Source organism: Peromyscus maniculatus, chromosome 8, assembly GCF_049852395.1.
Source record: "Peromyscus maniculatus bairdii isolate BWxNUB_F1_BW_parent chromosome 8, HU_Pman_BW_mat_3.1, whole genome shotgun sequence".
NCBI classification, from domain to species: domain Eukaryota; kingdom Metazoa; phylum Chordata; class Mammalia; order Rodentia; family Cricetidae; genus Peromyscus; species Peromyscus maniculatus.
The window spans coordinates 93845876-93856869 of NC_134859.1; the positions used below are offsets into that span (position 1 = coordinate 93845876).

At 49.7% G+C, this 10994-nt stretch overlaps 1 protein-coding gene across 1 annotated transcript in view; it reads right to left on the reverse strand.

Annotated features, from left to right (window-relative positions):
* The window catches only part of Tex2 (testis expressed 2), a 140773-nt gene extending 133864 nt beyond the window's left edge, over positions 1-6909 (reverse strand). Inside the window, exon 1 of the mRNA XM_076543574.1 lies at positions 6798-6909. The gene's annotated coding sequence lies outside the window, so the exon portion shown is untranslated. The remainder of the gene's footprint in view (positions 1-6797) is intronic.
* Positions 6910-10994: the final 4085 nt, after the last annotated feature.

Genomic DNA, 10994 nt, shown 5'->3' on the forward strand with positions numbered 1-10994 from the left:
AAGAGGCTGGGAACGGAGGCACATCCTTTGATTCTTTCCCTCAGGAGGCAGAGGCATGGGGATCTTTATGAATTTGAGGCCAGCCTGGTCTACATAGCAAGTTCTGAAGTAAGACATGCGCACACACTCATCTCAACTAAATAAGTGAAAGAAAAGAAGATTAAAGAATCTGTGTGCTTTGAAAATCTGAACAAATAATAACTTAATGCCGATGCCTCCTCCTAAGAGGTCACTGTACTCCAGCCATCATACCAAACCCCCGGCACATGGGAACTCATTGAAACTGTATAGTAACCTGCCGTGGTAGACATGATTGTCTCCAGCCTACAGGTGTAGAACCTCGAACTCACAGAGGACCAATGGTGTGTCTAAGACAGGGATAGCTGGCTAGAGAGCCAGCACCCCTGACCCTAAAAACGAGGCTCCTCCTAACCGTTCTGCTACAGAGCCTGACAAAACACCTCTTGCTGCCAGGCACAGCATAACTTCACAAGGCAAGAAGCAAACAGCACTAATCTGTGCCAAAAGGAAAGACAATACCGGAGCACAGCTTTGGAGTTTAAGTCCAGGTCCCATCTGCCTGCCCTTGACTCGAACAGTTATATAATTAAAACTCTGATTATCAGACTGCTCATCTATAAAATGGAAATAATTTTCTTTTTGAGATAGGTTTCCATGTAGCTCAGGCTGGCTTCAAATTCACTCTATGGCCAAGGATAACTTTGAATTCATTCTCCTGCCTCTACCTCATGAGTACTAGGATTATAGGTGTGTACCACCATGCTCAATGTGTGCATTGCTAGGAACTGAACCAGGAATTTATACCTGCTAAGAAAACACCCTACCAACTGGGCTATTCTCCCCCTCCATCCCTGGAAATAGCAAATTCTGCCTCTTTGGGCTTGCACAAAGATCACATTAACTAGAGACCATATGTGACTATACAGATGGCCCCAACTCAGGATGGTTCAGCTGATGATTTTTATAAGCAATTTTTGAGGGGTACATATGTGCCACTGCATGCATGTGGAGGTCAGAGGACAACTTGTGGGAGGGAGTCAGTTTCCTCCTTCCACCACGTGGGTGACATGGATCGAACTCAGGTCATCAGGCTCGGTGGCCAGCACCCTTACTCATGAGTCCTCTCTCTGGCCCCCGCCGATGAGTTCTAAATGTTCTGATAGGATAAATGTGAAAGGCATTCAATAGAAACTATGCTTCACATGTTGATATTTTCTCACATTGTCAGGACGGGGCATGGTACTTTCTCAATGCTGGGCAATGGCAGTGAGTGACAGCTCCCACTCAACCATGTGACTGAGCGGAAGTGGCCACTACTCCACAGCATGCTCTGAGACTAAACTCTGAAGACTGGGAAGTGAGATGTACTTAATGCATTTTTGTTTGGTTTACTTCTGACGTAACCTCACCCTAGGTCAAGGAGTATAGAGACATGTGTTTTGAACTTACAAATGAAGAGGATTTTATGCAGGTCGGGGCTGGGATGCTAAATTTACATATCAGCTAAGGTTCCTTTCTTTATATCCACGCCCTAGATGTTCTAGATGCAGAGCGTGCACAGAGTGAACTCACAAGGTCTCCTTTCAAGGTCTCCTTACGGTAGAATCTTCTTTAAACCACATTTTTGTTTATTTTGTGTGCACATGTGTATGTACATAGGCATGTGCATGCCTGGATGATATGTGGAGGTCAAAGGACACTTACAGGAGCCCATACCCGCCCACCATGTGGGTCCCAGGGATCAAACTCAGGTCATCAGCCTTCGTGGCAAGCATTTTTGCCTACAGAGCTGCCTTTCCAGCCATATGGTAGAATCTTAGAAACTTCAAGATAATCCTTTTCTCATGAAACTATAAACAACAAAACTAATTCCATTTTTGCCACAGTCTTGAACATTTGGAGAGAGAAATGGTTAAGAAAAGCACAGGTTAGCCAGGCGGTCTTGGTGCACACCTTTAATCCCAGCATTCGGTAGGCAGAGGCAGGCAGATCTCTGTGAGTTTGAGGCCAGCCTGGTCTACAGAACGAGATCCAGGACAGGCACCAAAACTATACTGAGAAACCTTGTCTTGAAAATCCAAAAGAAAGAAAGAAAAAGAAAAGAAAAGCACAGGTCCAGGCATGTAGCTCAGTTGGCAGAATGATTCCCCAACACTTAGGAAGCTCTAGGTTTGAGTCCCAGCACCACATAGACTAGACACGATGGCATACACCTGTAATCTCAGCACTTAGGAGGTGAACAGAAGATTAAGAGTTCAAGGTCAACTTCAGCTACATGGCCAGCCTGGGCTACATGATACCAGAAAGGAAAGGAGAAGGGGGTAGGAAGAAAAAAAAAAGAAAACAAACAAACAAACAAACAAAAACAAGACTAAAAGTTAAACAGCTTGTGCATCTAACAAAGGTTGGGGACCCATTGTGTTACAGGCTGTACCAAACATTCCAGAATTCCAGGTGGACTGACGGGCAGCAGTGCCCTGATGGATTTGGGACACCAGATCTAGGTGTCCTGTTGACTGGGAGAGCCGTGTAGACTCCCTCAGGTGTACACCCAGGAGTGCTGGGGGGAAGGACTAGACCTTTATCAACCCCAGAGGTTCCCAATAATGTTTTAGGGTAACCAGATGGAAGTTGTTAAGATATAGTAATAAAACCCAAATGAACCAGATGTAGTGGCTTATATCTGTAACCCCAGAAGGAGGATCGGAATTCAAGGTCACCTTTGGCTGGACAGTGAATTTGAAACCAGGCTGGGCTACATAAGAAATGGTCCTGGCCAGGTGATGGTGGCACACACCTTTGATCCCAGCACTCAGGAGGCAGAGGCAGGTGGGTCTCTGTGAGTTCGAGGCCAGCCTGGGCTACAGAGCGAGTTCCAGGAAAGTGTTGACACTGAAACCAAGGGAGAAAAGGTTCTTTTTTTTCTTTTATTAATTTATTTATTTTGGTTTTCCGAGACAGGGTTTCTCTGTGTAGTTTGGTGCCTGTCCTGGATCTCGCTCTGTCCAGGCTAGCCTCGAACTCACAGAGATCCGCCTGGCTCTGCCTCCCAAGTGCTGGGATCAAAGGCGTGCGCCGCCGCCGCCGCCGCCGCCGCCGCCGCCGCCGCCGCCGCCGCCGCCGCCGCCGCCGCCGCCGCCGCCGCCGCCGCCGCCACCACCGTCACCACCACCACCACCACCACCACCACCACCACCACCGGACTAGGTTCATTTTTTTTTTAAATTGTCGACAAAAGCAATGTAATAGAGGCTGGAAATACTGAGCCTCTCTGGAGCCAAGCGAAGAAGAGATATGAAGAAAAGAGAATATGGAGGCTGAGGGGACTGAGGAGACAGGATGTTACCCTGGGACGGGAAGATGGTCAGAACTGGATGAGAATGAGGAGGGGCGTGGTGCTGATTCATTCATAGGCGGAGGCAGGAAGCGGAGGAAACTCTGGCCTGATGGCTTCTGGCTTTTAGTTTATAAGTAGGAATGAGGTTAATCTCTTGAGACTGGGTAAGGAGCCAATAGCCGAGAGGCTTTGTGGCAAACGGTGGCTGCTGGGAAGGCCATGCAGGGGAATGAAAGACGGAGCTGCCACCGGAGAGGGGGTGTCCCTATGCAGCACCAAGGACCCTGCATTCCTTACATTTCTTGTAATTAAAATATCTGATAAAAGCAATCTAATGTAAGACGGTTGATTTGGGGGGGTCGTAGTTTGGGGGTGCTGCCTAGCACGGTGGAGAAGCCATGGTGGCCGCAGGCCTGGGAGGCAGCAGCTGGTCACATTGTGTCCACAGTCAGGACTCTGAGAGATGAAAGCAGGGGCTTAGCTCTTCCTCTCTTTCTCTTTCTGGTTCCACCCGTGACCCCTCCCACATTTAGAATGGGTCTCCCCACCTCAGGTAGTTCAGCCTAGAAACCCCTCACCAACGTGCCCAGATGTTTGTCTCCTAGGTGACCCTTCATAGTGTCAAATTGACAACCAATATTAACCATCATGTCACAAGCCTGGATGTTTAAGACAACAGATCATGCTGGGCGGTGAAGGCACATGCCTTTAATACCAGCACTCGGGAGGCAGAGCCAGGCAGATCTCTGTGAGTTTGAGGCCAGCCTGGTCTACAGAGCGAGATCCAGGACAGGCACCAAAAACTACACAGAGAAACCCTGTCTCGAAAAACAGCAGCAAAAAAAGACAACAGATCTTGGGGCCTTGGCCACTGGGTCAGGCCTGAAGAATTCAGGGTCAGTGACTAACTGGGACAGGAACAACAGTACTGGGAGAACTCGGTACTGAGCGGCTGAAGTGATGTGTCACGGGTTCTCTCTTGTGTTGGATGATGAAAGAAGAAAACCAAAAGAGCAAGAGCTGGGAACAACCAGACTTCCTGTTCATCCAGGCACAGAGGAGGCCGGGCAGTCGCAGGCAAATTCTGAGCAGTGATAAGGTCAAGTGTGACCACAGCAGCAGAGCACTTAACTTCTAAAGGGACTTGACTCTGGCTCCTCTGTGGAGACTCATCTGAGACCTGGCACAGCCCTCAACTGCCCACACTATCTCACCCCACGGGAGCGAGACTCCATGGTGGATGTCGGGTAGGGAAGGGCTGTCCTCTAAGCTAGCTTTCCTTCAGAAGGACAACCTGTTGATAATCAGGGGTTCTGCCATCTGCCTCAAGAGAGGAGCATTTGTCGAAAGGCTTTCTGAGGTGATGATTGTAGATGCCACCTCACTTGGAGGTCAGATGGTCTTGCAAAGAATTACTTTCGTTTTGTTTTGTTGAGACAGGGTCTCTTGTAGGCCAGCCCAAGCTTGTTTCAAACCTTCTATGTAGCCGCGGGTAATTTTGAACTTCTGATCCTTCTTGCCTCTGCCTCCCATGTGCTGGAAGTATAGACATGGGCCGCTGTGCCCAGCCATAAAGAACAATTCTAACTCCAGAGGTGGGGCGGAGGGCGGTGTGTAGAAGCACAACCCACCTACACAGAGTCCTGCCTCCAGCCCTGCCTCTTTCAACCCTTCAGATTGCGGAAGTCGGAAGACTCACTTAGTGATACCTCTATTCACATAAACACAGAGGAGGCGCGCACCACCACCACCACCACCACCACCACCACCACCACCACCACTTTTAACTTAAAAATGGTGACTTATACACCCTAATGCAATACAGCTAGAAGTAGCTGTCAGCTCCCCACAAGGTTGCTCAACAGAATTGTGAATGGAAATGCTGGACTCACCAGCCTCTGCCATCTCCACATGGCTGTTTAATGACCACTTGATTCAGAAAACAAAGACGGTCCATGTTTGGGTGAGAGCTTTGACAAAGAATGTTTAGATCTGTTTTGACCAGAACGGCCTAAAGCTAAGAGACAAAAGCGCATGTATGAACACACTGGGTGTATACATGCAAGATGCATTCCTGAGGCTCAGGGGACGGAGCAGGGATGGGGTAGAGACGCTTGAGATGTGGTGTTAGGGCGGTGGTGTTCCTGGCTGCTTGGTTTGGGGGGACTGTCTGAGAAGCCGCTCTGGGCACCTCAGATGCAGAGGAATTCACGGTGTTTACTCACTGTCTCCTGCACTTGTAGGTGCCAGGCTTTGCTGGGGGGTGGGGGGGTGGGGGTCTCAGTCCTGCTTCCACGTGTACTGGCTTGGCACACAATGGCTTTCCACATCTGCTAAACCACTGTGTCAGCAGCAGAGAGCATGGGACTAGACTGAGAGGTCCCACATGCACACTGGAGGCCACGTACAGCCAACTGCAGCTCCCAGAGTCAGTCACAGATCTGGACTCCAGAAGTATCTGGAAGACTCGCAGGTGGTATCTGGCACAGACACCATTTTCAAAAAAAGAGAGAACTTTTTTTTTTTTTTTTCTTTTTTTCGAAACAGGGTTTCTCTGTGTAGCTTTGCGCCTTTCCTGGAGCTCACTTGGTAGCCCAGGCTGGCCTCGAACTCACAGAGATCCGCCTGCCTCTGCCTCCCGAGTGCTGGGATTAAAGGCATGCGCCACCAACGCCCGGCAAGAGAGAACTTTTGTTGACCCGGATTGTGGGCTATCATCTAAAGTTAGGGTGGGGGAGAGAGAGAGAGAGAGAGAGAGAGAGAGAGAGAGAGAGAGAGAGAGAGAGCGCCCTTTGTCGACACAGGTGAGCTAATTAACAGCCACATAAACCATATACTGGAAATACCAAAAACCCCACCCCACAGAGGAGGAACCAAATCCGCAGGGGGAGGGCTCCACCTCCTCATCTCCAACCCCACTCCCAGCCCTGTCCTGCCGGCCCCTGTCATCCACCACAGCAGGAAATGGCTTGAGTTGTTCTGTTATGAATATGATAGCAGTTTCTATTGTCAGCACAGACGGGAGAAAACACCCATTTTCTTTCGATCTATTTGCAACTGCTAACACGGCCATATCTCCCTGCGTGCGGTCTACATCGAAGTTTTACATTGCTGTTGTTGGTAATATATAAATCTCCTACTCCTTATTTAAAAATCTATCCTCGCTAGGTGATGGTGGTACATACTTTCAATCCCAGCACTTGGAAGGCAGAAGCAGGTGGGTCTCTGTGAGTTTGAGGTCAGCCTGGTCTACAGAGTGAGTTCCAGGACAGTAAGGACTATTTCTGTGGAAACTCTGTTTCGGGGAAAAAAAAATAAATAAATCTAAAATCTAAAATCTAACCTTGTAGCACAGTGATCAGCAAAAATGGCATAAGGGGTTGGGGTGGCATAAGACATATTCAAGCTCTGCACCTGCCACTTGAGTTCGGGGACTTACCTTTTCTGAGTCTTGGAGTCGTCCTCCGTGTACCAAAACCAAGGGACACAGCCATTTTCTGATGGTGGGTTTCTACGTGGTCCTCTAGATGATGGTCAGTACGGTATCTGGTCTCTGCTAAATTAATGAGGGACACCATTGTTTTAATTAGAGAAGCCGGGGGCCGGGAGGTGATGGCATATGCATCGTTTGATCCCAGCACTCAGGAGGCAGAGGCAGGTGGATCTCTGTGAGTTCGAGGCCAGCTTGGTCTACAGAGCGAGATCCAGGACAGGCAACAAAACTACACACAGAAACCCTGTCTCGAAAAACTGGGGGGGGGGGGGGGGGAGCCCCAGCGGCTCCGCCATCCTCAGGAGCACTTCTCTCCGGCCTTTGGAGTCTTTCCCTGCCCTTGCGTGGTACCCAGCCTCCAAGACAGTCTCTGTGAGCCTCACATTCTACTCATTCCTGACTTTTCAGTCTTCCTCAGATGAACCAGCGCTGGCCTTTGTGGCAAACAGGATTTGTGGGGGTGACAGTGAAGAGAGCACTTTTCAGGGTCCTGCCTTGGTGTTTTGGATCCCTCACTCTGGGGAAGCAGCCTCCATGTTGTAACAATCCTCCAGCAGCTCACAGAGTGGCCCATGTGCTGAGGGGCAGAAGCTTCCTGCCAACAGGGAGGACCAACTGGACAACTGGATGAATGAGCTACCCTGGAAATCCATCTTTCAGTCCCAATCAAGCCTTCAGACAAATGTAGTCCTGACTAAAAAAAAGTGTGTGTGTGTGTGTGTGTGTGTGTGTGTGTGTGTGCATGTGCTATATAGAGAGGACTGAAATCAACTTCAGGTGTCTTCCTCAATCATTTTCAATAGTATTTATTTATTTATTTACTTACTTACTTATTTATTTATTTTCAATAGGGTCTCATTATACTGCCCTAGCTGGTTTTGAACTCACAATGTAGACCAGGCTGGTTTTGAATGATCCATCTGCCTCTGCCTTCTGAGTGCTGGGATGAAAGGTGCGCAGCACCATGCCTAGCTTCCTACTTTATTTCTTTTTTATTTTTACTTATTTATTTTTGAGTAGCTATTCTCTCTGAACCTGGAACTACAGGATTGGCTAGCCCAGCTGTCCAGCGACCTCAGGGGCCCTGCCTGTCTCCTTCCCGAGGCTCTCTCCTCAGCGCCAGGCTCACAGATGCATGCTACCATGCTCAGCTTTTATCTGGATTCTAGAGATCTGAACTCAGGTCTCCACGCTCATGCTACAAGCGCTGTACTGGCCGAGCCACCTCCCCAGACCCCTTCCGGACATTTAGACTGCAATCTCCTGAGACTTCCAAGAAATGTTCAGGAAAAACTATTCCCTTAATTCCTGACCCACTCACCTGTGAAAGATAACTGCTCATCATCCTTTCATTTTACTTTTTCCCATCTAGGCAGGATCTCATGTAGCACAGGTTAGCCCTGAGCTGACTGTATAGCTAAGAATGCCCTTGAGTTTCAGGCCCTCCTGTCTCCCTAGTACTGGGATCCCAGGCATGTGCTACCACACTCTGTTTAAGTGGTGCTGGGGATTGAACCCAGAACCTCAGAAGTGCCAGATAAGCTCTCTATCAAGTGAGCTACATCTCTAGCCCCGTTTACCATCAGCATTTTAAACCAGTGGGTTTGGGATTAGTCATATACCAGCAGATAATGATCACACCTATGACTAGCTTTAACCAATGGACCAAGGCAGAAGAGCTAGTCTGGCACTTGGCCCAGGCTAAGGGGACCAAAGGTTTCATTCTGGCTTACAACCAGCCCCATGTTATAAACCCAAGCAACATGAGAAAGTCACGTAAGAAGGACATTTGCCCAGTGACCGGCCAGCCGACAGCCAGCACCAGTGGCCATCTCTGGATGAAGCGTGGAGGTTCCCCCTGTGTTGGACCCTAGATAACTGCTGCCTTAGCTATCCTGACATGGAACAGAACACACAGCTGAGCTCAGTCAAACCACAGCAACCCGAGGAAGCAAGATGGCTAGGGTTTAAAGACTCTTCCTTTTTCTGTGGGTGCTCACAGGCCCAGGCAGCTGCTTGCTTAGGAAGTGCTCCAGAGGTTTTCTATCACGAGGCTTTGACACAAGAGCAGTTGGGCCCTCCGCCTTACAGGTGACACCTGCTCTATGTAGCCAGAGGGAACTGGAAACTATCGTCCCAAACAGACCCGACAGGTCCCTGGGACACACAAGTGAAGAGTGGAACCAACGTTGTTTCCCAGCTGTCTCAGTCAGGGTTGCCGTTGTGGGGTGGAACACCATGTCCAAAGCAGCTGGGGGAGGAGAGGGTTTATTTGGCTTCTGCTTCCACATCATAATCCATCACTGAAGGAAGTCTGGACAGGAACTCAAGCAGGGCGGGAACCTGGAGGCAGGAGCTGATGCAGAGGCCATGGAGGGGTGCTGCTTACTGGCTTGCTCCTCACGGCTTGCTCAGCCTGCTTTCTTATAGAACCCAGGCCCACCAGGCCAGGGATGGCCCCACCCACCATGGGCTGAGCCCTCCCTCATCAATCACTAATTAAGAAAATGCCCCACAGGCTTCCTCCTACAGCCAGCTCTTCTGGAGGCATGTTCTCAGTGGAGGGCCCTCATCTCCAATGCCTCTAGCGCGTGTCAAATTGACATAAACTAGGTCGCCTATCACCCAGCCTTCCACAAGGCCAAGTCCTGTGGCTGCTGACTGGTTAGAAGTGACTGGCCTCTCACAGCACCAGTGGCCGGAGCTAAGTGTAACACAGGGCTGTGATCTCCGTTTCTGGGAAGATCTCCCTGCTGGTTTGTTAAGTTCCTCTGTTTACTCAAGAGTCTCCACAGTTACTTTTACCAACAGAGCCTGTGGGTGAGGCGAGATGGAAATCATTCCCAGGAGAAGACGAAACTCATCAAAGTCAAGAAGTCAAGAGGCCATGGCTTCTGCTCACAAGCATGGCTAACCAGTGAACTTGGCCTCCCTTCTGTTCCCAAGCCCTGCTGCGTCCCTGCTTGCCTCTTGCATCACACCGATCAATTGTGGAAGTGACCCATTTACATCGCCATTGGCAACAGCAACGGACCCTTCCTGACTCTGCTTCTTCCCTACACCGTCATCATGATTAGTAAAGCCATGTTTGTTTGTTTATTTATTTATTGTTAAAGATTTATTCTGCCTGCATGTATCCCTGCACACCAGAAGAGGGCACCAGATCTCATTACGGATGGTTGTGAGCCGCCATATGGTTGCTGGGATTCGAACTCCGGACCTCTGGAAGAACAGCCAGTGCTTCTAATCTCTGAGCCATCTCTCCAGCCCAAAGCCATGTTTATAAAGCCAGGAAGGTATCTGCCCTCAACTTCAGAAGACACCCAGTTTCCAGAGGCTGGAGGGCATGCTGTCACTTACTGACCCAGGTAGAAAGTGCTAGAGGCACAAGTCAGCCCCCAGGACACCACCTGGTGGGAATACCAGTCTCTACTCTGGCTTTTTTTTTCCCCTTTAGCTTTATGTTATTATTAATGTGTGTGTGTGTGTGTGTGTGTGTGTCTGTCTGTCTGTACGTGTCTGTGTGTTTAAGTGCAGGCATGTGTGAAAGTTAGAAGGTTCCAGGATTGTTTGGCAAATGCCTTTATCTGTTCAGCCAAACTCCCCTCCCTCCCTTCTACCCCCCTCCCTCCCCCCTTCCTCCCCTTTCTCCCTTTGTTCTATTTCCTTGTTCTCACCTTTCAAACCCCACCCTTCTGGTCCGCCCAGCGATATGGCAGCTCTCATTGGCCTTGTAAAATGGAGGCTGCTTTGACTCACGGATCACGGATCACGAATAAAAGCCAATTACATCCCTAGCCCTGTTCATTGTAATTTTTATCTCTCGATGCACCCATTGGCACCTCTCGACTCACTGGGGACTCTCTGACTTCTTCTGGTCCCTTATTGTCTTCAGGCTGGGGTGAGACAGAGAGACCTGACCACACATTTCTGGTGGCCCTTTTCATCGTTATGGATGAAGCAGGACCTTCATCAGCCCACCTCACCCCACCCTACCCCCACCCCGGTGCCAGGAAGCGCAGGCGGAGCATTGGCATGGCCAGGCCATGCTGTGGCTGCTGTAATCCTCCAACAGCGTCCTCCCCTCCCTGCCCTCTTCCTCCAGAAACAAACGCCTACGCCTACGAGGCTAAGGAGCAGGAG